This window comes from Durio zibethinus, chromosome 13 (genome assembly GCF_047325235.1).
Source record: "Durio zibethinus cultivar Kanyao isolate XHJ-2024 chromosome 13, ASM4732523v1, whole genome shotgun sequence".
NCBI classification, from domain to species: Eukaryota; Viridiplantae; Streptophyta; class Magnoliopsida; order Malvales; family Malvaceae; genus Durio; species Durio zibethinus.
Genome location: NC_143174.1, coordinates 10430404 through 10458382, shown reverse-complemented (window position 1 = coordinate 10458382; position 27979 = coordinate 10430404). Strand labels below are relative to the sequence as shown.

The window sequence follows — 27979 nt, the reverse complement described above, 5'->3', positions numbered from 1 at the left end:
AATCTATGAAGTATTCATGTTGAATGAAGCATTGGAAATTAGTGATGATTCTAGCTCAATCTTGTTTTGCTTGAAGACAAGCAAAAGGTTACGTTTGGGAGTGTGATAATTCTATATTTTTATAGAATTATCAAAGCTTTTTAAAGCTTTTTATGATGAATTATAGCTTGTTCCTTGAGAAAATATGACAAAAATATTTGTAATTGTGCAAATGTTCAATTCAAAGATGAAAATATGAAAAAAGAGGAAAAACAATGATTTGAAGACAAATTGGATGCATTTTGGTGGAAATTTTACTTTTATCTAAAGCTAGTGTTATGCTTGGTCCAAATGCTACTTTTGGGAGAATTTTTTACTTTTTTTTCATTACTTCCTTTGCATATTTGAGCTTAATTGAACCTTAATTCAAGTTTTATTCCTTATATTTTCCTTATTTATATTCCTTTCCTAGCTCATTAAAGTATTTACCACCTTTGTATTAATTTGCATAAGTTAAATAGGAAAAAGAGAATAAGAGTGGTCATTTTGGGCAACCTTTGGACCTAGAATTTTCTAGAATTTTCATGATTGAGTTGGCAACTAGATAGCTTCTCATTGGCTAAAATTTGAAGAATTCATGAAGGAAGAATTGGCTTCCAAAAATTAGAAGGAGAATGCCTCTTGATCATTTGATGCATCATGGATGAAAGTGGTGCCCAATTTTGAATCAAGTGGAAGGCCAATGGATAGCTACTTAGTTAGCAATTTTTAGGCTCCTTATTGGTTATAATTCTAACTTGTTGAGCTCAATAGGTCAAAAAAAGGAAGCTTGAAGAGAATAGGAGATTAAGAGTGCATATGGAAAGCTTACGAAGCAAACTTTGGTGACATGGAAATATCTAGTTAATGTGGCATCCTAGCTGGCTTTTTCTTACAATGTCATTGGTTGGAACACATCATTCTTGGCCTTTAAATAGGAGTAGTGGCCGGCCAAGGAGATAAAGTTAGTTAGTTTTCATTTCTTATAATATACATTTCTTGTTCATTTTCTCTCTAGATAGTTTTCTCCTTGTTCATTTAGAGGGCTATTTGTAGAGAAAATCCTTTAATTTTCTTGCAAAATTTACTTTCATGCACTTTAAGATTCTTACAATGAAAATTAATTTTTTTTTATATTTCTTGTACTTTTACTTGCATTTACTTTACATTTACAAAGTTGTTTGGCAATTTTTATTTCTAGACTACTTTTTATTTTCACTTCAATTCTCTATAATTTTCTGCAATTCTTAACTTGAATTGGTGGTGATAGCACTTGTGGTGGCCTTTCTCCTTGCTAGGTGATCGGTCATTTCTTTCTTGATTTACACTTATTCCTTTACTTGTTTGCTTCATGTTCTTCAATTCCATGCAATTTAATTGATGTTTTTTATGACTGGTTGGTGGAGTTCTTTACTTAATGTTCTTCAATTCCATGCAATTCAATCACATTTTTAGTTTATTGATCTTGTTATCATACTTTTTGAGCTGATTTGTTTTCATGATTTTAAAGTTTACATGTTCATTGATGTTGCTTTAGTTTGCCTAGAGTACAATTCCTTTCTTGAAATGTAAATCTTGGTTTTAATTTATGAAAATTTGAATTTCAGCATGTAGATCTAGGATTCAATTTATGCAAATTTAAAGTTCCTTGCATTTAATTCTTATATTTTCATTGTGCTGTAGGTAGATCTAGTTTAAATTGATGTTCCTACATTCAATCACACTTAAGTTCTTTGTGTAATAGTTTCGATCCTTTACTTTTCATGTTGATTTAAGGTTTGATGTTCTATTAGAAGTTACAATTTTTGCACTATCTGATTGCACTAAAATTTTAGCCTTTTCATGCTCATTTTTAGTGCAATTTAATTCATATTTTGGTTTGTTCCTTAGGATTTTTGGCAAAAATTTTCCTAAATACTCATTTATCTCTTGTGTAGGTACAAATTAAGAAATTGAGGAATTTTGGACAATTTTGATACAATTTTGGAGGATCTTTGGTGCAATTTATGCAAGTGGCATAAACTAGTTCAATAAGCAAAATTGGCATCGACGGAGTTTCCTTGATTTTTCTTGCATATTTTTTTAATATTAATTTCAAAATTTTTGTAGGATAAATATATTAATAAAGTGTTTGGAAACTTTTTGCAGAAAAAAAGAGAAAAAATATATGAAGGATGAGTGAAGGATGCTTGGACGTGCATGGTACATGAATTGAACAACAAATGTGCAAGGAGTCAGCTGGGATTAAAGGCACCAAAAAGCTAAGCTGAGTTGGCAATTCAAAGAGCTTTCATTGGTCATAAATTGGACTTTTAGGAAGTGGCAAAACGCATGAGGAAGGCTTGCAATTGAGGAAGAACAAAGAAGCCTACAAAGAGCCATGCACCAAGTGCAAAAGCAAGGAGGAAAGAAGTCTCTGGAAGCTCACTTCATTGTAGATATTTTAGAGAGATTTTTTGCGGCTTCATTCATCACTCAACTACCTATAAATAAGGGTGGAGCCAGCCATTTTAGAGAGACTTTAGCTTGGGATTCTATTTTTCTTGTTTTTTAATTTCTGCCCTTTCCTTTACTGCTTTTAACTTTCTTAGCAACCAAACAGCCCTTGATCTTCATGTTTTTCTATTTATTTTGATTGAAATTTTACATTTCCTTGAGTATTTTTCAGTGTTCTTTATTATTTTGGCAACAAAACTTGCAAGTTTTATTGATTTCTAGCATAAATCTACTGATTTTTTGTTGATACTCAAATCTGTATTTGAATCTTCCAGTTCTGACCTACCTGCAGTTTTTTAATGACATCTCATTCAAATCTTACTTTTTTTTGTTCAAAAGCTTTTTCATAGTTTCCTAATTCAATTAGCTACAACTTATTAAAAATTCAGATTCAAACTCTTACCACATCATTCCAGACCAAGCCTGGAATATTTGTCAGAATGCAGGTGACAAGTGCAGGTCAGATGTGATCAATCAACTTTGGCATGGGAGTGCTCTATCCTTGGCGAGTTTTGGTCTTCTTTTCACTCTAAATCCTTAGTTTTACTTGTTTACTTGTTGAATCCTACTTGATCCAGTTCATTTCTTTACATTTTATTAGCTGTTTGGATCAAAATTGTTGAATATATTCTGTTTGTGCTTAATTGTGTACTGTTTGGTTTCCTAGTTTAGTGAGCTGATTTCCTTGTTAATTTGTGCGATTTTTAGGTTGAATCTTATAGAAAATTTGTTGATAAAGTGTTCCTTAACTCACTTTAAGTTCATTTTCGTTATAGGATGCTAGATATAATTTTTTTTCTTTTCAATTTTGTGAGTTGCAAGTTGAAATTTCAAATTCTGTTTTAGATTTTCTTAGCTAGATCTTGCATTTTCTTGCACTTTTTGTTCTTTAAATCAGATTTAATTCTAGTTCCTTGATTAATCTTTTCATTTCCAGCCCATTTCAATTTGTTTTTTCATCTTTTAAATCTAAAAGTGTTTATTCAAGTTCAGTTTATAAGCTAGTTACTAGTTTCGGTTTCATTGGTTCTTTCATTGAGTTTGTGTAGATTTTCTTTGAGTTTTTTTCTTTTCAAAGTGATTTTTCTCATTGTTCTTTTATAGATTTTTGAAATTCAAGCTTGTTTAAATTGATCATGTAAAATTTTAATGCAAAACAGTAGCTAGAAGTTTGTTCAATTTGCAATGTTCATTTAGTTATGGTTTTCATAATTTTCCTTCTAGTTTTGGTTTAGGCTAGTTAATTGAATTTTGTGATTTTTGGTTCTTAATTTTCATTTTAAATATGATTTCATTTAGATTAGTTACTACATTTTGTTCATTTGACATCATTCATATACTTGTTATTCTTATTCATTTTTTCATTTACTTAACTTTATTATATCTTTTATGCTTTATTCACTTTTATTTTCATAGTTAATTTTCATGCTTTTTTTTTATCGAATCAATTTTAGAAGGGTATGGCGATAAACGGTACTTAGTTTAGGAACCTCTTTAGCTAATCCTCGTGGGATCGATATATTGACCTTTTGGTCACTATTATTACTTGTATGGCCTATGCACTTGCAGAGTTTTCCCAATCAAGTTTTTGGCACCATTGTCGGGCATTAGGTGTAAAAAGTCTTAGGCTAATATTGTGGTTCACCATACTCTTTTATAGATTGGGTCCTTTTAGTATACATACATTAGGCTAGAGCTTAGGTTTGCTTTGGTTTTAGGTGTACATATCCTAGGTTTTCTTGTTGATCATTATTATTCCTTTGCTATACATACTTAGGTTTCCATTTTTAGAGTGATTCATTAGGTATAGTGTTCTTGTGGCCCATGTGTGCACTTAGTTAGGAATTGTGAGTTGATCCTTTTAGATCTTGAGCTTGAAACTAATCGTAAGAGGATTAGGAAGGAGAGACAAATCTATCCTACCATTGCCATGGCTGAGCAAGACACTAGAGTCCTTAAAGATTATGTTATGCCCAATCTTCATGGTTTTCAACCTAGCATTAGGAGGCCAGCAATTCAAGCTAATAATTTTGAGATTAAACCTGCACTCATCTAGATGATACAGCAGTCGATGTAATTTAGTGGTCATTTGAGTGAGGATTTCAATAGTCATCTTTGAGAATGTTTTTGGAGATTTGTGATACATTTAAACAAATGGTGTTACTATGGATGCCATTAAACTTAGGTTATTTCCATTTTCCTTTAGAGGTAGAGCCAAAAGTTAGTTAGCCTTGATGCTACTAGATTCTATCACCACTAAGGATGATTTAGTGTAGAAGTTCGTGGCTAAATTTTTTCCTTTGGCTAAGATGGCCAAGCCTTGGAATGAGATCACTACATTTGCCCAACATGACTCAAAGATCTTGTATGAGGGGTGGGAGAGATACAAGGAGCTCCTAAGGCAGTGTCCACACCACAGATTATCTAAATGGTTAGAGATTCAGATTTTTTATAATGGGTTAGTGCCTAACACTAGGACACTTTAAATGTTGCATTAGGAGGTGTTTCAATGAGTAAAACTTCTGACAAAGCTTATAAGCTTATTAAGGATACGGCATGTGGATAAACTAAGAAATAAATCAGTGTGAAAACTGAATGTATATTGAAAAACTGCTTATTGAGAATTATACAAGAATCTTAGGTTTATATACAACTAACTAGAGGTTAAACTAGGAAATTAAATCTTTCTAAAAAACTAATCTTATAATTTAAGGGTTGTCTATCCTAATTTTAGGGATACAAATACTTAATTCTAGAGATACAAATATAAATATACAGATTACAACCAGCTGTAAATAAGTGTTTTCCCATATTCCCTCTCAAGCTGGTGAATAGGTGTTTTTCATTCCCAGCTTGGAAATAATTTCTTGAAATGTTGCACTGCTGAGACCTTTAGTCAACACATCTATAAGTTGACCTTTGGTTGATACATAAGGTGTACAAATCAACCCACTATCTAGTTTCTCTTTTATGAAATGTCGGTCTACTTCAATGTGTTTTGTTCTGTCATGTTGCACAAGATTATTATATGCAATGCTTATTGCAGACTTGTTATCACAGTAGAGTCTCATTGGTCCTTCCCACTTGATCTTCAAGTCTTCTAGGATAATCTTTAACCATAGTAGTTCACAAATTCCTTGAGCCATTGCTCTGACTCTACTTCAGCACTTGATCTTGTCACAACATTTTATTTTTTACTCCTCCAAGTCATAAGATTACCACCTAAGAAAGTGCAGTAGCCTGAGGTGGATCTTCTATCAATTACTGAACCTGTATAATCAGCATCTGTATATGCTTCTAGAACTAACCTTGAATTTTTTTTGAATAAGATACCTCTCCCAGGATTGGCCTTCAAATAGTGCAATATACGGTAGATAGCCTGTAGGTGCACTTCTTTAGGACTATGCATAAATTGACTTACCACACTTACATCATATGCTATATCAGGTTTAGTATGTGAGAGATAAATGAGTCTTCCAACTAATTTTTGGTACATCTCTCTATTTACACAGCATCTTCATTAGCTTTTCCAATTTTATGATTAAGATCTATAAGGGTATTTGTAGGTTTACATGTAAGCTTACCAGTTTTCTTCAGAACATCTATCACATATTTTTGTTATGAGATGAAAATACCATGTCGTGAGTGAGCTACTTCAATTCCTAGGAAGTACTTCAATCTCCCTAGCTCTTTTATCTTAAATTCTCTAGCCAAACACTGTTTTAGAGATTCTCTCTCTTTTCTATCATCTCCAGTTACAATTATATCATTAACATACACTAATATAACTGTGACTCTCCCTAAATCAGAGTGCTTGATAAACAATGTGTGATCTCCTTCACTCTATTTATATCCCATTGCTAGCATCACTTTGGCAAATCTCCCGAACCAAGCTCTAAGAGATTGTTTAAAGCCATATAAAGCTTTTTTTAGCCTACATACTTTGTTTGCTTCTAGATGACCTCCAAATCTCGATGGAACCTTCATATATATTTTTTCCTCCAAATCACCATGTAAAAAAGCATTCTTTACATCAAATAGTTGAAGCTGCCAATTGTAATTTGCAGCCAATGATAACAAAATCCTAATTGTATTCATCTTGGCAACTAGAGTAAAGCTTTCCTGGTAATCCACTCCATAGGTTTGAGTGTAGCCCTTAGCCACAACCTGGCTTTATACCTTTCAACAATACCATTTGCCTTGTATTTTACAGTGAAAACCCATTTACATCCCATTGGATTTTTTCCTTTAGGCAACTCTACTAGTTTTCATGTTTGATTTTTCTCTAAGGCCTCCATTTCTATTTTCATGGTTTGCCTCCATTTCTCACTGGATAATGCCTCGGATAATGTAGTTGGAATAGAAATAGTGTTCAGGCTCACAAGAAAATTTTTGTGGGATGGTGATAAATTTTTAAATGACACAAAATTAGAGATTGGGTATAATGGATGCTTGGTACATTCTCTGGTTCCTTTCCTAATGGCAATAGGTAGATCATAATCACTAGTTATAGTTTTAAGAGATTCATGCTCATTTTGAGAAACAGAGTCAAAAACTATAGTTACCTTATTTCCAGAGTTAGGATCAGGTTCTTAGACTGACACTAGTTCAGGATCTAGAACTCTCGTTCTTGAGTACACCTGTAATTCCTTCATAAAATCAAGAACAATATTATCCTTTGTCACATCTTTCATATTTGGAATGGGTTCAGACTTAAATTTAGTGTTTGACTTAGGCTCTGCAGAAACAGGTTTCGACTTAGAAGAATTAATGGGTGTAAATGTTAAAGAAAGGGGCAAATCAAGCAAAAAGAAGTCTTTATCCTTATCTTCCATGAATGAAGTCTTCCCCTGAAGATAAGGTTGAGTAAAAAATGGTTTATTTTCTTCAAAAGTGACATCTGCAGACACATAAAATTTTTTGGTAAGAGGATGATAGCACTTATATCCTTTTTGAGTTGAAGAATACCCCATAAAAATACACTTAATCGCTCTTGGATCCAACTTTCCCCTGTTATGACTGTGAACATGAACAAATGATGTACAACCAAATATCTTAGGTGTGAGATTGTTTGTGGTATTGAGGTTAGGATAAAATTATGAGAATAGTTTCGTAGGAGTTTTAAATCCCAAAACTCTTGAAGGTAACCTATTTATAATGTGTGTGGTAGTGAGAACAGCTTCCCCCTAGTAAGATTTAGGTACATTTGCTTAAAAAATAAAGGCTAGGGTTATGGCAAGTAAATGGTTGGTTTTTTCTCTCTGCCATTTCATTCTGTTATGGAGTATTAACACATGATGACTCATGGATAATCCTCTCCTTTTAGAAATAGGAAGATAGAGTCTGGTTGAAGTAGTCTCTTGCATTATCAGCCTAAATCTCTTGATTCTCACTCCAAATTGATTTTGGATAATGTTTTGAAAGCTTAAAAACATACTATTCACATATGATTTAGATTTAAGTAAAAAAACCCAAGAGAACCTGGTACAATCATCTATGAATGAAACAAACCATCTCGTACCAAAAATATTAAGAATTGTAGAGGGACCCCAAATGTCACTATGAATCAAGTAAAAGGGAGTAGAACTTCTTTTGTTATTGATTGAAAAAGATACACGTCTGTGTTTTGCAAGTTCACAAATATCACAATGAAAATCTTCGACATTTAATCCTTTGAATAAAGAAGGAAATATGTTCCTCAAAGTTTCAAAAGAAGGATGTCCAAGATGAAAATGATAAAGCCAGATTTTGTCTTTATTGAAAGATTTTCTAGAAAGAAATGACAAAGGTAAATTATTCTTGATATTACTTGTGTTATTTGATGTCTCAAGATAGTATAGTCCATCTTTTTTCTTAGCAAGTCTAATCATCTTCCCCAAACTCTGGTCTTGAAATTCACAATAAGAGGGATAAAAAGTTACTTTGCAATTCATATATCTGGTAAGTTTTTGTATAGATATCAAATTAGTAGACAATCTAAGAACGTGAAGAATATTTTTTAGAACAAACGGGGGATTAACTTGAACATCTCCTAATCCTGCCACTGTAGTAAGTGAACCATCTTCAACAATAATTTTATTATTATTAGGACACAGGTTATATGTACTAAACTTTTGTGAAGAATGTGTCCTATGGTCTGTGGCTCTTAAGTCAATGACCTAAGAACTCGTAATAGGCTTAGCCGAGGCATTTAATCCATGAGAACTGAAAACTTTACCTGAACTAGAAACCTTACCCAAAGAACATACCACAATAGGCTTTTCAAAGATTTTCAATAAGTTTTTTAGTTTTTCAATCTCTTTCCTATCAAACTCTCCTTGTTTCTGAGACATCTGTAGTACTCTAATGATTTTTTCAATTGACATTTTCTCAAATTGGGTGATAGTGATATCTTTCTTTAAAAGGGTTCGACAATGAAGGCCTAAACAGGATTCGACAATAAAGGCATAAAATAGAAGTCAGCAATGAAGGCTAAAAATCTTGCTTCCCAATAAGAGCCTAAAGCTTTGATACAATGTGGATAAACTAAGAAATAAATCTGTGTGGAAACTAAATGTATATTGAAAAACTGCTTATTGAGAATTATACAAGAATCTTAGGTTTATATACAACTAACTAGAGGTTAAACTAGGAAACTAAATCTTCCTAAAAAACTAATCCTATAATTAAGGGATTGTTTATCCTAATTTTAGGGATACAAATACTTAATTTTAGAGATACAAATATAAATATATAGATTACAAGATTATAACCAGCTATAAATAAGTGTTTTCCCACACGGCTACTAATAATTATTAGTGGTTTAATGAAAGACAACATCCTAGAAGAGCTTCAGGGGTGTATAAGGTTAGTGAGGTTACAACGCTTAATGCTAAGGTAGTTTCCCTAGCAAAATTTATAGAGTCTTTGCATAGTAAGGTTACACCCTCAGAGCCAAGTCCTAGTCATTCTAAGTTTACACATACCTATAGTCCCTTAGCTATGTGTGATGGATGTGGGGTTGGACATCTAGGGGACTCATGTCCGAGCACCTACCCAGAGAGTATCCATTATTTAAGATAAACCTTAGGTAACCCAACAACATCTATGTTCCTATATATGGTATAGGTTGGAGGAATAACCCAGTTCAATCTATCTCATCTAGTCAGGTACCACAGCAACCTCAATACACTAGACCACTTTACCTACAAGAATTTTAGCAATCACCTTTTTAGCACTAGCACCCTTCACAACACTACTTACCTACAAATTCATCTATGCCAACCTTGAGAAAAAACTTTTAATCAAAGATCTTTTAAATATCATGATTAGAACTTAGGTCTTATTCACAGACCCAAATAACGTGTTCTAGAATCAAAATAGCATGTTTCAAAAATAGTCCACATCTAGAAAGAACTTAAAGACCCAAATTGATCAATTAGTGACCTTCCTTAGTACCCAACCTCAAGGCACCTTATCTAATAACACATAGGTCAACCTTAGGAGAGAAGGGGAAAGAGCACTACAAGGTAATCACACTTAAGAGTGGAGGTAGTTAGCTAGTGGCCAAGGCTTAATATGTTTTAAGGATATGACAATTAAGAAGTCTGATGATGATGAGCCTGATAGAGACCTAGTTTATGATAAAGGCAAGGGCAAGAAGAATGATAAGGGTGTAGAATCGATTCTTACCTATTTACTATAGGCACTATCCTCTATTTCTATACCCAGTTTCATCTAGGCCTGTTCCTCTTAGAGTTGAGCCACTTATACTTTATACTTCTTTCCCTTAGAGGTTTGAGAAGTAGAATGAAGAGAAGTAATTCTCTAAATTTCTTGAGGTATTTAAAAAGTTACATATTAATATCCCATTTGTAGATGCACTTGAATAGATGCCTACCTATGTAAAATTCATGAAACATATCATCTCTTGGAAGAAGAGATTGAAGGATTATGAGATAGTTGCACTTACTAGTGGATGTACATTAGTGATTCAAATAAGACTACCTAAAAACCTTAAAGATCCAATAAGCTTTACCATTCCATGTACCATAGGTAGTATGTCATTTGATATAGCTTTGTGTGACTTAGGTGCTACCATTAACCTGATGCATTGTTCTATTTTTTAGAAATTAGGTATAGAAAAGGCTAAACCCACTTCAGTTACTCTCAGTTGGCTGATAGGTCACTAAAATATCCTAAAGGGATTGTGGAAGATATCTTGGTTAGGGTAGAGAAATTCATTTTACCTATTAACTTTGTGGTTCTAGATATAAAGGTCGATAATGAAATCTTAAATATTTTAAAGATACCCTTTTTAGCCATTGCTATGGCTTTGATTGATGTGCAAAAAAGGAGAACTGACCATGCAAGTTCAAGATCAAAAAATTACTTTTCATGTTTTTAAAGCTTTGCCATTCCCTGATGATTTTGATGAATGCTCGAAGTAAAGGTATTTATTGATGTGATTCATGATGTTTTACACTTAAAACACCCTATTTTGCATTTTGAAGACTCCTCTATAGTCAAGGAAGTAAAGGACATGGATCTGAGTGAGGATGATGGTGAGATATCGATAGCCTTTACTTTTTGATTTGTACCATATTCTAATGGCAAGTCTTTAGTCAATCCTGATACTTTCCCTAAAGTGATTAAACCTTTAAATCTAGATTCATCGAATTATGAGACATTTCATTTTGATGATACTTATCAGAGTCCTATGAAGTTTAGGGGTAAAGGTCCAGTTGTTATTAATGAGATATCCTTTTTAGTTGATTTACAGGTCTTTGAGCACTTTTAATTTAATCATGGCTATCATAGTCCTTCTAAAAAAGAAGAGGTGGATATGTTGCAAAAAGGATATGATATAAATTATTTTGATGATAGATTGATTGACTAGATGCCAAAACCAAAACCCACTTACCTTAGTCTTTCTAGGTGTGAGGTTAAGGGTTTACTTGAGAAGTTTATTGGTACTCCTGTTTTTCCACATGATCCACCATTAGACCATAGTTGTGATGAGATGGTAAAAAGAAAAGCCTTGAAATGGTTGGATTTAAGAATTAAATGTGGAGTGATTACTATGAAACTATAGGGTTGAGCTTGTTCTGATAGTCTCCCTTTTGACTTTAAATAAAGCACTTCTTGAAAGGCAACCTAAGCATTAGATTTCATGTTTTGTTTTCATATATTTTGCTTATCTTTTCTTTTATATATTGATATAGTTTTTTTTTTGTATAGTGGTTTTCATTATTTTGTAGGTTGAATAAGAGTTTCAAAAAGATACACTAGTTTCAGCCAAAGCTTTCATAGGAGATTCAGCCACCATTCCTCCATGTTGATAGGGGAGTTTCCTTGTTCCTCTCTTTCCTGCTTTTATTTTTTTTATACTTACACATTGAGGACAATGTGTTATTTAAGTTTGGGGGTATGAGAAAATTGCTCAAATTTTGAATTTTTTTTTTTAAATTTTCCTTTATTTTTTCCTTAAAATTGAGCTTGCCTAGTGCTAGCTTGAATCATTGTTATACTTTCTTTGATTAGTTCTCTATGAAGCCAATGATAAGTAAAAATTGTTAATGAATATAACTTTAGGAAAATATTGAATGTGTGTGAAATATGGGATGATACTTAGGTTTAGTAAATTCTTGAATATAGTATTCATTTGTGAGTGATGTCTTAAACATTGAATTGCATTTTTTATCTAGTACTTATTATGTGAGCATGAGATTGTTTTTGCATTGATTTTTGGAGTTATGCTTCATGATTCTAGAATTTATTTTGATTGTCTCTCTAGGTGAAATCTTAAAGGACACATGATTAGGGAAATGATATAGGCTATCTTTGGATCGATTGAGCCTTTTGAGTCATCCTTGATATAATATTTCCATTGTCACCCCATTTGAGCCTTATGATGCCTTTTTCTTTGTTTTGAAACCATATTACAAGTCTATAGCCTTATTTTGTATATTTTTTATTTTTTTGGTCTCTTGCCCTATATGCATTCGGATATTCATGCATCATTTATGAGTTATGCATTATTAGGGATAAAGGGTAGAGCTTGGAAAAAGAATGAGAAATTAAAAAAAAAGAAAAAAAATCAAGCTAGTTTGCAAAAAAAAAGTTGTGAAAAAGAAAATAAAAGAAAAAGAAAAAAACCACAAGAAAAACAAAAGCAATAAAGTGGTGAAAAAGCAAAGAAAAGAAAAAAAGAAAGAAAAATGGGCAAAATCAAAGTTTGGGGGGTGATTCTTTAGTCAAGCTTACATTTCTTACCTTGAGAACTCAATGATGAATAATCCTTGACATGTGATGCATTGTTAAGGTACTTAAGCCTAAATAACTTTTATCATATCTTAACTTTAGCCTCGTATTGCAAGCTTATTAAAGTCTTAAATAGTCATTGGTCATGTGTTTATCTACATTAATGGGGAGATATGTGATAAGCAAACTTACGAAACATGAGCATACTTTATTGATCATTATTATTAATGTTTCATATTTTGCATAACATTACTAGATTTCATGCAAGGATATGTGAGAGGTGTTGCTTGCTTATGGAACTATAGTTGGGAATGATCTTAGCCTCAGTAGATTCTTGTATATTAACACTTGTTCATGATTTTACTTTAATTATATCCATTGATCAATTCATGAGCCTTTCAGATTGAATGAGGCATTGAAAGTACATGATTCTTGCTAATATTGTTTTACTTGAGAACAAGTAAAAGCTTAAGTTTGGAGGTTTGATTGCACTAAAATTTTAGCTTTTTCATGCTCATTTTTAGTGCAATTTAATTCATATTTTAGCTTGTTCCTTAAGATTTTTGGTAAAATTTCTCCTAAATACACATTTATCTCATGTGTAGCTATAAATTATGAAATTGAGGAAGTTTGGACAATTTGGATATATTTTTGGAGGATTTTTGGTGTAATTTGTGCAAGTGGCCTAAACTAGTTTAATAAGCAAAATTGGTATTAAAAGGAGTTTTCTTCATTTGTCTTGCATTTTTTTTAGTATTAGTTTCATAATTTTTGTAGGATAAATATATTAATAAAGAGTTTGGAAATTTTTTGTAGAAAAAAAAAGAAAAAAAATATGAAAGATGACTAAATGATGCTTATACGTGCAAGGTGCATGAATTGAAAACCAAATGTGCAAGGAGTCAGCTGGGATTAAAGGCACCAAAGAGCTAAACTGAGTTGGTAATTCAAAGAGCTTTCATTGGTCGTAACATGGACTTTTGGAAGTGGTAAAATCATGAGGAAGGCTTGTTATTAAGGAAGAACAAAGAAGCCTATAAACAACTATGCACCAAGTGCAGAATCAATGAGGAAAGAAGGTTTTGAAAGCTCTCTTCATTATAGGTATTTTGGAGAGATTTTTTTGGCTCCATTCACCACTCACCTACCTATAAATAGGGGTGGAGCCAGCCATGAGAGACTTTAGCTTACGATTTTATTTTTCTTGTTCTTTAATTTCTACGCTTTCCTTTATTGCATTTTTCTTTCTTAGCAAAAAAATGGCCTTTGATCTTCATGTTTTTCTATTGATTTTTATTGAACTTTTACATTTCCTCAACTATTTTTTAGTGTTCTTTACGATTTTGGCAATGACACTTGCAAATTTTATTGATTTCTAGCTCAAATCTACTACTTTTTCATTGATACTTAAATATGTTTTTGAATCTGCTAGTTCTGACCTATTTGCAATTTTTTTAATGATATCTCACACAAATCTTACTTTTTTTTTTCAAATTTTTTTTCATAGTTTCCTAATTCAATTAGCTATATTATATTAAAACTTCAACTTCAAACTTGCACCACAGCTTTCTAGATCAAGCTTGAAACTTTTGTCTAAATGCAAGTGATAAGTGTAGGTTAGATGTGATCAATCAACTTTGGCAAGGAACTACTCTCTCCTTGGCGAGTTGTTTGTCTTTTTTTTTTCACTCTAAATCTTAGTTTTACTTGTTTACTTGTTGAATCTTGCTTGATCCAATGCATTTCTTTACATTTTATTGGCTATTTGGATCTAAATTTTTGAATATATTTTGTTTGTGCTTAATTAAGTACTATTTGGTTTCCTAGTTTAGTGAGCTGATTTCCTTGTTAATTTGTGTAGTTTTTAGGTTGAATCTTATAGAATATTTGTTGATAAAGTGTTCCCTAACTTAGTTTATGTTCATTTTCATTATAGGATGCTAGATATAATTTTTTTTCTTTTCAATTTAGTGAGTTGCAGGTTGAAATTTCAAATTCCTTTTAGATTTTTTTAGCCAAATCTTGTATTTTCTTGCACTTTTTGTTCATTAAATCAGTTTCAATTCTAGTTCCTTAATTGATATTTTCATTTCCAACTCATTTTCATTTGTTTATGCATCGTTTAAATCTAAAAAGTTGACTCAAGTTTAGTTTATAAGCTAGTTACTAGTTTTAGTTTCATTGGTTCTTCCATTGAGTTTGTACATATTTGTTTGATTTATTTCTTTCAAAGTGATTTTTCATGTTGTTATTTTATAGATTTTTGAAATTCCAGCTTGTTTAAATTGATCATGTAAAATTTTAATGCAAAATAGTAGCTAGAAGTTTGTTCAATTTGCAATGTTCATTTAGTTATGGTTTTCATAATTTACCTTCTAGTTTCGGTTTAGGCTAGTTAATTGAGTTTTGTGATTTTTAGTTCTTAATTTTCATTTTAAATATGATTTCATTTAGTTTAGTTACTGTATTTTTTTCATTTGACATCATTCATATACTTGCTATTCTTGTTCATTTTTTTCATTTACTTAGCTTTATGTCTTTTATGCTTTATTCACTTCTATTTCATAGTTAATTTTCATGCTTTTTTTTTTATCGAACCAACTTTAGAAGGGTATGGAGATAAAAGGTACTTAGTTTAAAAATCTCTTTAGCTAATTCTCGTGAGATTGACATTTTGACCCTTTGATCACTATTATTATTTGTACTGCTTTTGTACTTGTAGAGTTATCCTAATCACTCTCATTCTTATGTTCATTTTCTATTTTGCATTTTATATACAAGCTACATTCTGTTTTCTTTTAATTCATGCATTAAAATACATGTTGCTTTGGTTTACTTTCATGTTCAATTTTTTTTTGGTTAACTTTTCTTACATTTTTGTTCAGTTTAATTACTTACTCGCCTTGTCCTTTCATTTACATGTCTTTATTTCTTTGTCTTAGCTTAGGAATAGTATAATTCATTCTTTAAACCTTTTTATTCAATTAACTAAAGTGAAACTTTATTGATATTCAATAGTTAGGTTAGACTTCCCAAATGATCAATCTTCAAGGAAATGATATTCTACTTATCACTTTTATTACTTGAATTGACTCGTGCACTTGCAGTCACCAACCAGCTTTAGTTTATGAATGGGGTGACAAACCAATCTCTTTAGTTGTTTCACTTTTCTTTATTGTTTTCTTTAATTCTTCAAAGTTCTTAAGCTTTTTTTTTCAGTTTAATTAAGTTTCAATTTAGTTTTTCAATTCAATTTAAATACTATCTTACCTTCAATTTAAGGCTTATTTTAAATTTTAATCTTGCTTTCTATTTATCTTAATTTGTTATTTCAATTCAAATTTACTTTAAAGTTCATGTGATTTCATTGTTTATGTGTTGTTAGTGATTTAATTTGCTCAAGTTACTTTGATTTGTGTTATTACATGCTGTTCTAATTCTAAATTGATGTTTACAAGCTTAATTAGGCTAAGTTGAATTTGGTTTGCATGTTATGAAATTAATTTGATTTGGTTTTAAGTAAAGTTGCTATTTTAAGTTTAATTCATATTGGTATAGTTAGTTTGCATGCAACTGGGGTTAATTAGAGAATGTTTTGTTTAATTGAGATTTAATTCAATTTAATTGGGTTAAGTTTAAGTTGATTCATAGTAATTGCATGTTCTAGGTTTAATTTGATTTAATTCACTTATGTTTTATGCTATTTAAGTTTTATTTACTTTTGTTTAAGTTCTTGCATGTTAGTTAAGTTAAATTTGCATGTTTTCCGTTTAAACAAGTTAATTTGCATTCAGTCTAAAATATATTAAGTATAATTTGCATTTTGTTTTGGTTTAATTTAGTTAGTCTAATTTGGTTTTGGGTTAATTGATCATCTTTGCATGTTTAATTATTTGCTTAGGTTGTTGTATTAGTTATTCATTAATTGTTATTACTAATTCGATATAAAGCATATAGTTTACATGTCTAGGTTGCTACTTGCATTAGATTAGGTTTGGTTTAATCTTAATTTGTTGTTATTCTATGTTTTAAGGTTATTCACATTACTTTAACTTTTGTTTTGATCAATTTTGAGTACATAAGTAGTATTTGCTTCTTAATTGATTCTTCCAAATATAAACAGAAGTGAGACAATTTCACTACTTAAAATCATTCTTTTACAATCCTTGTGGGAATGATCTTTATTTACTAATTATTCGATCTATACACTTACATAATATCAATCAATAATATGATAATCTGCCATGCATGCTAATCATGCAAATCCTCTAAAAGCAAAGGCCCATATATAAAGCCCACCAAACGTAAAAGCACATAAAATTCTAATTATGCTAAAAGGTTCATACAATTAAGCAATGTTATCAACTTGGACATTTTCTCTATAACTTCATTATTCAAGTTCTCAAATTGGATTGAATTCTCCTTAAGTAGCAACTCAAAAACTAATTGTAACTTCTTGTTCTTAGCATAAGTAATTGGACCTAATGAAGCACAATAGTGTCTCGATCCTTTATAGCATCACCATGAATCATGACATTGTTCACACTACCACCATGGATCATATCAAAGTTGAAATAGTTTCTACATCAAATGGTATCTTTCTAAGTCAACAATAGCATATCAGAGATCTTCTTAGCAAATTGACATGGTTGGTGCTAAAAAGTCTTAATAGCGCTTGCCACTTTTATTTCTCTTAAAGGGAATGATAGTACTAATTTTATTGATCCATCTATTTATCATTACTAAGATGCTTTATAGTATCTATCACATGCATCCAGACATATATTTTATTGTTAATTAACTATCATAACTTATGCATGTGCCTTCAACTCTTCATTTCAACTCCTTGAAAAAGGTCTTAAGATATTTGAAGGGCACAATTTATCATGGTTTATCCAATTAAGATGATAGTAGCATATGAAATCTATCCTTAGCTATATTTATTTCCATTATAGTTATCTAATCTTAAAGTGTATAGTTATCTAATTTTGACTCTAACCTAGTGTGTGTGTATGTGTGTATATCATTGTACATGAGATTTGAGAAATACGCAAAGAGTTCATCTTCTTCTTATTCCTATATAGAGATGGATATAACACATTCAAGGAATGAAGAAAACACTTGATAAATGTTAGAATTCTTTCCTTTTCACTTTCAAAATATAAACATATTTATTAGACTTTATTTTGTTGCAGAAAACTTAGCCTAAACTTATATTTCCATCTTTGTCAAGGAGTTTAGTGGTTAGAATTTCACTAGTGTTTTCACTAGTGCAAAGTGAGATTTAGCAAGGGTTTCATTATATTTCTCAAACTATTTTATCAGTTCCTTTTGCATCTTAATAATTGGTAGGGACAAATAAGTCTAAAAGAAAATGATTCCTAAAATGTGCCTTGAAGCTATTATTAACTTGGTTCAATTCTCCATGTTGATACCAATATAAGACTACTATCAATACAAGGGATCATTATCAACAAAATGGAAGACAACTCTGAAAACAACACATCCATATGTCCATAAGCTATTGCAAGGTAAAGCTTGTCAAATATCATTGAATAATCCATAGAGGATGGAAATTGTTAGGGGCATTTTTAGGTCCAATGGGCATTTTGGTCATCTTCTTTTATTAAAGATTGCTAATAGGCAGCTAGGGGTATTTTAGACTCTTAGACCAATTTGACATGTCAAATTGACTTGAGGTTACAGTGCCACATCAGCTTAGCCACCTCACTAATCTATCTAGCAAGACCTTTTCAACACTGACTTATTATCTTTTGAATGGATAGTTAATGTCTAGGTCAACTCAGTACTCCAGGTCATCCTTGAACAATAGGCTAACCTCGAACAGCTTAAGCTACTCAAAACCCATAACCTTTCAATTATAAAAAAGGTCATCTTAGTATTATTTACATATTTTTCATTCTTTTTTCTTCTTAATTCTCCTTCTTATTTTCCTTTCTGAGCAATCTCTGACTTGAGTACCGAAGTACAAATGTTGGAGACACCTCTAATCTTTGTTTTTAATTGCTCATTTTCTCTCTCCCTTGTGATTTAAGGGTCTTACCCTTCCATTAGCTTGGCATAAATATTTGGCAATCTAAGGAGGGACATTTTTTTCTTTGGCTGAGCTAAAACACCATGCCACCAAGAAAGAGAGCTATTGAGAAAGGTGAACCAACTATCACAGTTGGAAACAAAACCCAAACTAGCCAACCTACTGATCGATCTACACTAGTAGGTCCTACAATAGAGTAATTCCTTGCACTTAATCAACAATTACAATCTCTAAAAGAAATGATCTACAACCTTACCCTTCTACAACCATCCATGACACCCAACCCAAATCTTTGAAAAACCCCCATATAAAGAAACTACCAAGCTACGATAATACTAAAGCCTTATCAGCTTCAAGAAAAGAAGAGTAACATACCACCCCAGTTAGCTATTACCACACCAATACCTCTACACAAGCTGCTACCTAAAAGTCCAAACAAACCATCATTGAGTCTCAATTAAACAAGGACCTTAAAGCTTAAATGTAGGCTATGGAAAAGAAGTTGAAAGAAAAGGCAATTGCATTTGAAAACAAGCTGATTTTTTAGAGACCTTACCTTTTACCAAGAAGATTAACAAGATTATACCACCAAAAGGGTTCAAAATGCTGACCTTGGAGACATATGAGGGTACGATTGACCCTTTTGATCATTTAGAGCATTACCAAACTAACATGATGATGCAGAGAGCTAATGAAGCTCTAATATGCAAAGGTTTAGCCACCACACTCAAAAGAGCAACTTAGTCATGGTATTATATCCTAAAACTAAAGTCCATCACAATGTTTAAAGAGCTTACCCATTTATTCTTATCCCATTTCGTTAGTAGTAGAAAAATAAAAAAAACTACATTGAGTTTAATGTTTATCCACTAGGGCAGAAATGAGTCTTTAAAAGACTACATCATGCACTTTAACATGAATGCTTTCCAAGTAAAAATTTAAAGCAAACTACTATAGTTACTGCCCTAACCTGCGGGCTCAATGACAGAGAGTACCACTTATAGCTCACCTTATCCCTTGAATTACAAAATCATTAATCGATATGCTACTTGTTTCAAAAAATACACATTAATGCTGAAACTACATTGAAAAATAGCTGAGGTAAGAAAGGTTCATCCCTTATCTTTAGCCAAAACAAGGGAAAAGAATCCATAATCTTCCCCCAATAAGGAGACAATAGAGGTACCTTAGGACCAGGAACTCAAGTAGAAAGAGGTGCTACACTACACTAAATACTTTTAAAGAGAGGATTTTGATGTATATTGAAAGGGACATTAAGCTCAAATGGCCAAAGCCACTAAGATAGGATACCCGAAGAGACTTTACAAAAGGATGTGCTTTCTAAAAAGATATTAACCAAAACATAAAAGATTAAATTGACCTAAAAAATGAAATAATGAGTTTGATAAGAAGAGGTCAGTTAAGCAGATTTATGGACCAAGCTAGACAAGGTCAGGGGAGATCAAATTTTAAAAGATGAAATCAAAGAGATGGAAGAGAAGGGAATCGAGCTGATGAAAACTAAAGGATGAACAAAAAAAAGATAAAAATTAACTTATAGACAACATGCTAGTTGTTGGCATTATCAATTTAATAATGGGGGGAGTTTCACCTCAAGCAAAAGAAAAATTGATCAAGAGATGGTTATGGCTATAGGGTCCTTAGCCAAGGAAAAAAAGAATTAGAAAGACGAGCTAATCTTTTTCACCCGAAAGACATGAAATGAATCTAATTCTCACATGATGATTTTATAGTAATCACCACTATCATGTATAAATTATGTAGTGAAAGGATTTTATTCAATAATCAAAGCTTAACCGATGTCCTATACTATGTTATAATGATGAGGATGTGCAATCAATGACTAAAGTTAAGAAAAAAGAGAAACCCAATATTAAGGAGTTGAACTATATCTCTAAACCCTCAATGTTGCAAGTCCACCTAGTGAAACCACAATGTCCTAGTCCTTGTAAGCCCAAAACTGAGCCTATTAATCTTAAGCTGAATGTCCCTATAATGAATCCAAGTCCAGCCTTTGTTATACTTGTAAAGAGTGATAGTATACCTCCTAGAGCTAGTTCAATCTATATGATACCTCAAAGGAGAAAGCAATAAGAAAAAAATCTCTTCTAAAGGAATGAGGTAATTTTAAAACTTAGGTATGGTCAAGCTTGACCAAAACTAGCGCTATTTAGAAGGCAATCCAAATTTTATATTAATTGTTAAGTTTACATTTAATTATTAGGATATGTATACTTTGATTATTTTGTGTTTTGAGTTTTTTTTTTTCGTAGGGATGAAAAGATGCAAAAGGCAAAATTCTAAACTATATTTGACTTAAGAGATGGTTTATTCATTCTTTGGATAGTTTAAATCTTTTTAAGATCACATTTAATAATGCATCCCTAGTACCTTTGATTTTGAGCCTTTTTATGTATTTCCCTTTTCTTTGTTATTATTTAGCCACATTAATAAGCCTAAGGCTTTTTTTTGAATTTATCCTTCTTTTTATTGTTACCCAACCCAATATTGCTTATACATATCTTGACAAATAATGAGAACAATTCTTTATTTTTGGGAGGAAGGGAGGCATAAGGAATTGAAAAAGAAAAAAGCTTGGTAAAAGAGAAAATAAAAGCCAAAATGGCAAAAGCAAAAAATAGCTATGAAAAAAAAAGCTGAAATAAAGATGCCTCAAAGTCTCGAAAAAGTTTCAAAGTTCTCAAAATTTCAAACATGAGTCCAAAAAATTAAGAAAGTAAGCAAAAAGGGTTTATGAGCCTAAATTTCCTTTTTCTTACTTGGACTCAAGCCTTACATTACAAGCTTAAAAACTTTTTTGATATTGAGTCAAGTATGTAAGTCTATCATTAGTGGAGAGAGAAGAGGAAAGTAAACATATGAAAGTGTATTCTATCTTTTAATTGTTATATGATAATATATATTGCATTCTTTTTACTTAGATTGTATGTATGGATTAGAGATAGTTTAACTTCACATGCATAAAAGTTATATGACATTGAAAGTTTACTTTGGAATGAGTTTCTCATGTCACTATGTTTGTAATTATCTTTGTATTATGCTATAGTGCATGATTGAAACTTTGTGAGATTTTGACTTTTTGCACATTTATTTTAATTATTTGTATTATTGATTTAAGAGTTTTGCTTGAGGACAAGCAAATATTTAAGTGTGGGGGTGTGATAACACTAAATATATAGAGATTTACAAGTCCAAATTGGTTGAAAAGGTTTGAAATTTGACTAAATTTGGTACGTTTACTGTTTGTTTTCTTGATCTTTAGGTTTTCATACTTGAGACACGATTATCATACAAGATTAGGACAAGCATAATCTTTGTAATATTCGACCATGAAAGAATCAATTTAGCCAAATCCAACTTGATGTAGGTTTCCTAAATTCATTTGGTTTAAGAAATCCTAATGGCACTAAAACTTTTACAAGTATTTGTTTTTCCTAATTCCAATAGGACTTTTATATGCATTCAATATTTGAAGACTTATATTTTTAAAGGACTCTTCAAAGCATTTAGCCAAGAAGAATTGTGATTACCCAAAGACTCTTTGATCACCATTGAAAGAGTTATATTACAAGAAGGACTCTTTGATCTTTATTTGTAAGAGTTTGAATCAAAAGCAATGTCATAGTCTTGATAATGCAAGATTAGTCAAACCACTCTCAAGATGGCAAGATCAAGCATGCAAATGATGATGAACGTCTGAGATTGCACTCCAAGGTGACTTATTTGGCCAAAGATCTCCAAGAAGCAAGAAACCACATTCGACCAACCTCTTTTTAATCAAGATAACTCATATATTTTAGAGTTTAGGTAGAAATCAACTTGTAATCTCTATCCTCTCATATAGTCGAACCCTTTATTATAAATAGAGAGGCTCTTTCTTATATTTAAAATGACACATTTCTCACTGCATCTCTCATATGTCATTTTTCTTTTATTTTCTTAGTTTTTCTTGGTTATTTTTATAGTTTGGCTAAAATGACAGATTAGCCATAACTATTTGTTTTCTTGAATCTTTCTTTCAATACAAGTATTCTTTTATTTTTAAGATCGAGTTCTCTTAAATCTTTCTTTACTACTTTTGGTTTTCAAGTTCTTTTATGTTTTACAAGTTTCAGCCAAAATTCTTTACCTTTACAAGCTTCAAGTTTTAATGAAACTTTGTTCTATTATTTCTTTTATACTTATACAACTTTTGGCCTTGATAATCTTTCTTTCTTTCAAAGCTTTCAATATTTGTTTCTTTAGATTTAGTATTCGGCCTTAATACAAGATTCCTAGTGACAGTTGGATATTGAGATCTTGGCCTATACAATTGTGTTCTTGATTTATTGTTTTTGCAATTCAAACCAATCTTTCGTTAGTTTAGATATAAAATAGTAATTAGTTGACTTTGATATTTAAATTTTCCTAACAAATTTAATTTTATAATTCTCGTGGGAACGATACTTTCTTAATCACTCTATTATTTGATTATAATTTATACACTTGCAAGAATTATAAAAAGTAGCAATCAGAAAAAATGAGAAATAAAAAAGGTTGACTTGAATTGGTTTAGGGTAATATTAGATTAAATGGGTATTATTATTATTATTATTATTAAGCAATCTTTAAACAAATTTATTTGTGATTTGATTGAGATCAATTTATTTAATAAACACTCATGAATTATTATTAAACATCATTATTAAACTTAAAAAAAGAATATATTAGCAAAATTAAATATGTTCTTGAATGGTTGGTCCAACGCTATGTTCTTCTACACATGGATGAGTAATAACAATGCAAGAATTTTCCCATTTTTTTAAAAATTGAAAGATATCATCTTGCCATGTTCCACAAAAATAATTTAAAAAATTTTCTTTTATCCGTGAATCTTTGTAGCCTATTACTACAATAGACATAGATAATGCCTAATCTTTTATGATTTTTTATATTCAAAAATTGAAACTTTAGAAAGATCTAAATAAGTACCACCAGAAGCAACATTTTCTCTTGTTTAGAGATTCAACATCAGAGAATTTTGGGAGTTTTGCCCAATTTGTTTTGTTTGTTTGATTTCATCCTTATATGTATGTTGTTCAACAATTTCGGGATTTAAACCATCTAGAAATCTTAAACTATCATTAGTTTCTGGGTTAGAAACTTCACCAACTTTTTTTCCTTGATCAACTTTTTGTTGATTTTTTCCATAGGTGTAAGATCCATATAGGTTTTTTCATTTTTTATCTTTTAAGAAGTATCTATGTCTGTATCTGTAACAGTTGTTTCTTCTTTAACTACTGGGTTAATAGTTAAAATATTATCTTAATTTTCATCATTACTGCTTTCATCAGTTATATCATAATTAAGCATATAGAGATAACCAAAATTTTTTGAAGATATTTTTATAGGTTTCATAAAGTTCTTCTATCATATTCAAATATTCAATCCTTTGTTTAGGATCATTTGTTTTTTCCATTTTGAACTTCAAATGTTCAATTAAACTTTTGTAAGATTGAAAATCCATTTTCTTTTGTTTAAATAAAGGAAAAAGATTTGATGATGATGATGGTTTATCATCATTAAAAGTCATTAGGGTATTTCCATAATAAAAAGGTCCTAAATCAGTTGTTTGATTTTTGACTTTTAATTTTTTTATTAATATTATCAATTTTATCTTATATTTTATCAATTTTTACAAAATGTCTTTTTAAAAAAATGAAGTAGATAAATCTACTAAACCATTTATACTATGGCTGATTGCCTAGGGTTATGATTCTAATGAAGGTTCGATATGCAAACTATAATTATAATGTTTATCTGGGCTGATACAATTTTCTTTTGACTGTTCCATGTTTTAGGGACCTAAACTTTTTGTTTTTCACTGTAGATTTCATAAAGCTAGATCAAACAGCTTAATCAAGCAAAACTAGCAAGAAAATAAAAAAATAGATATATGGGTTTCAAAACATAAAACAATTAGTAGAAAATAAGTAAAAGTACAGAAAACTTATAAGATAAATGCAAATCAAACAATCTTTATATATATATATATATATATATCTTACAAGCAAGCTGAAATAGAAAAACAATCTTAATCAAGCTTTGACACCATTTACAAAACAAAAGAAAACAAAAGATAAAAGGAAAAAAATGAGGATAATAGAGGACGTTAAGCAAGAAAATGATAGGAGAGGATGATGAATGAGAGGTTGAGAAATCAGAAAAAGATTCTCTACCTTCAAAAAGAGTATAAATGTCTATTTATAATATTAGTTCCCTGGTTAGGTTAACCTTAGTTTAGTTTTGAAAACCAAGGTTAAGTATCAGTTGGTAGACAGGTTATTGTTTTGCTACAATTGTTTGACTACTACAATTGATTTTGTCTATTGCAGTTGACTGTTACAATTGATTTTGTCTACTAAAACTTATTCTTCTTGGATATTGTTTAGATTAGAAAATTCTTCTTCATCCAGATTGAATGATTAAAGAGAATTTGTTCTTGATTTATTCCACAAATTCCATCCTTCTTGGTATTGGAATAATAAATGTTTATGGATGATCAAGGTCTTCTATGTTGGATAATTTGCTCAAAAGTTCCAATGCTTCTGGTTCTATTTGGGGTAAATTTTCTCTAGTGTATGATTTTTGAATAAAAATCTATTGCCCATCTGTTTGAGTAGAGCCTTGTGGATATTGAGATTTAATGACTTCACAGTACAAAGTTTTTGCTCGATCCATCATTGTTATTCTTGATTGGAATTGATAATGATTGAGAGAAATTTTTTTTTAATTGCTTGATTTAATGATTCTGAATCTTAAAGGTCCTCCCATTAATTTTGTCATTTCCCAAATTTGGTAAGGCTGAATAAATCTTTCTCTTTGAAAGATTCCTAATAAACTTGTTATTTTAAAATGAATATAAAAGAAATATTGATCATTTTTCACAAAATCAATAAATTTGGACTTTGTAAATGCTAGAAATTGTTTTAGTTGTAGAAAAGAAAATTTTTGTACTACTATTTGGCTTACAATACCAATTTCAATACTTGTTATATTGAATAGGTTATGATCCAATTTGAATTTGATTTTTGGAAAAGGATCACCAATGCCAGAATTTTCTAAATATAGGAAAGAATAATATTCAAAGAATTTTTTTTGTAATAGTTTTTCTATTGCAAGAAGAAAAGTGTTGTTTATCTTTTGAAAAATTTCTTTTGGTAAGAGAATTGTTGCTTTTTCAAATAGTAAAACTTTCTTTAGTTTTACTAATTTTGAAGAACATTATTTTTTCTCAAACTATCACAGATTTCAAGAAAATTGTTTATTCCTTCAAGACTGTATTGATTTTCATCTAAAGTAAAGAAATCAAGGTCTTGCTCTTTTAACAAGTTTACTGAGCATAAATTATTATAAACAAGTTTTTCAAAATAAGCATTTTCTTTAACTTGATTAGCTAAAGTTTCTACTAATTTTGTCATTCCTCTGTGAAAGTTTGTTTTACTTTCGGTTATATGGCTTTCCATATATTGTTGAAGTAATTATATAATTCAGGAATGATTCCTGGATTATAAAAATCTTTTATATACAAATGAAGAGGTTTTGGTTTTAGTAAATCCTTAGTCTATTTTAGAGTCTGAAAATAAGATATAGGAGTCCATTGATTAGGATCCTGTGAGAATTGGGAAATGTTTGGATATTGATAGGGTTCCATTTATGGAATTGAAAGATAAGGTTGAGATTGATAATAATATCTTTGAGGAGGATATAATATGGGTCTAAATCTTGGGTTAGGATTTTGAAAAGAAGCAGAAGAAGCCTAGGATTTAGGTTGATTTTTTTGAATGGTTCTCTATTCTCCTTGTTGCTCAAGAGGTTTTTTACCTCTATCCATCAGTCCCGCTAAGAATATCAGCAAGAACATTATTATTTCCTTTAATAAACTTAATATTAAAATTATATTGACATAGAAAATTATACCATCTAAGAAAATTATACCATCTAATCTTTCTTGGATTAATGTCTATTTTCTTATTTTTTAAAAAATCTCGAACTGCTTGATTATTAGTTCAGATAACAAAAGTTTATAGGACTAAATAAATGTAAAATCAGTTATTGTATTTTTTATGGCAAGTAACTTTTTCAAAAATAATATATTTAATTTCATTGGGTTTGAATTTTCTAGAATTATAACCACAAATAAGTTCATTGTTTTGAACTTTGGCTTTTAAAACACATCCCTAATGTTCATTAGATGCATCTGTTTCTAAAATTAATGAATTTCTTGTTTTAGAAAGATAGACTTTTGGGATATAAATGAGATATGATTTTATTTGTTTAATAATATTAAAATTTTTTTTTGTCCAAAAGAAAGGAATATCTTTTTAAAATTTTTCTTGCAAAATCTTTTCTTTTTTGGAAAAATTTTTTATGACTTATCTTCCATAGTTTAAAAGACCAAGAATTTCTGAAGTTATTTTTTATCTTTCATTTGTTTTGAAAAATATTTGATTTTAACAATAATATGATCTTGTAAAGTAAGACCATTAGCAGATAAATTTAATCCTAAAAATTTTATTTCTATTTTTTTAAGCTCTATCTTTTTAGGGCTTAAAATAATATCATATTTAATAAATTTTTGAGCAATCAAATTAAGGTGTTTCTTATGTTGTTTTAAATTTAAAGAAAAATAAAAATATCATAATATAAACACAAAAAAAATCTTTTTATTTTTCAAAAGTAGAATCAATCCATCTTTGAAATATTTGAGGTTCATTACAGAGACCAAAGGGCATGACTCTCTATTGATATTGTTCCTTAAGAGCACCAAATGCTATCAAAAGTTTTGACTTATGAGTTAGCATGATTTATTAAAAACTTGATTTATAGTCAAATTTATTAAAATATTTAGTATTTTTGCTAAATTGATTAAAGCATCTTTTTGAGAAATAAAATATCCATCAAAAATTAAATTTTGATTAAATTTCTTATATTTGATTATCATATCAGCTTTTTCTTTTTTTTTTTGTTCAGCATGATTTTTTACCATTAAGGCTAGATTAGAATGTGGATTATTAGTTAGTTTTATTAATTCTTTTTGTAATAGTTCAAAATTTTAAATATCAAATTTATTTATATCTTATTTGA

General features: G+C 30.3%; 1 non-coding gene across 1 annotated transcript; it reads right to left on the bottom strand.

Annotated features, from left to right (window-relative positions):
- Positions 1–4830: 4830 nt before the first annotated feature.
- On the bottom strand, positions 4831–4936 carry LOC149515321 (small nucleolar RNA R71). Its single transcript, XR_016327167.1, has one exon. It is a non-coding gene; the product is annotated as a small nucleolar RNA R71 (small nucleolar RNA).
- Positions 4937–27979: the final 23043 nt, after the last annotated feature.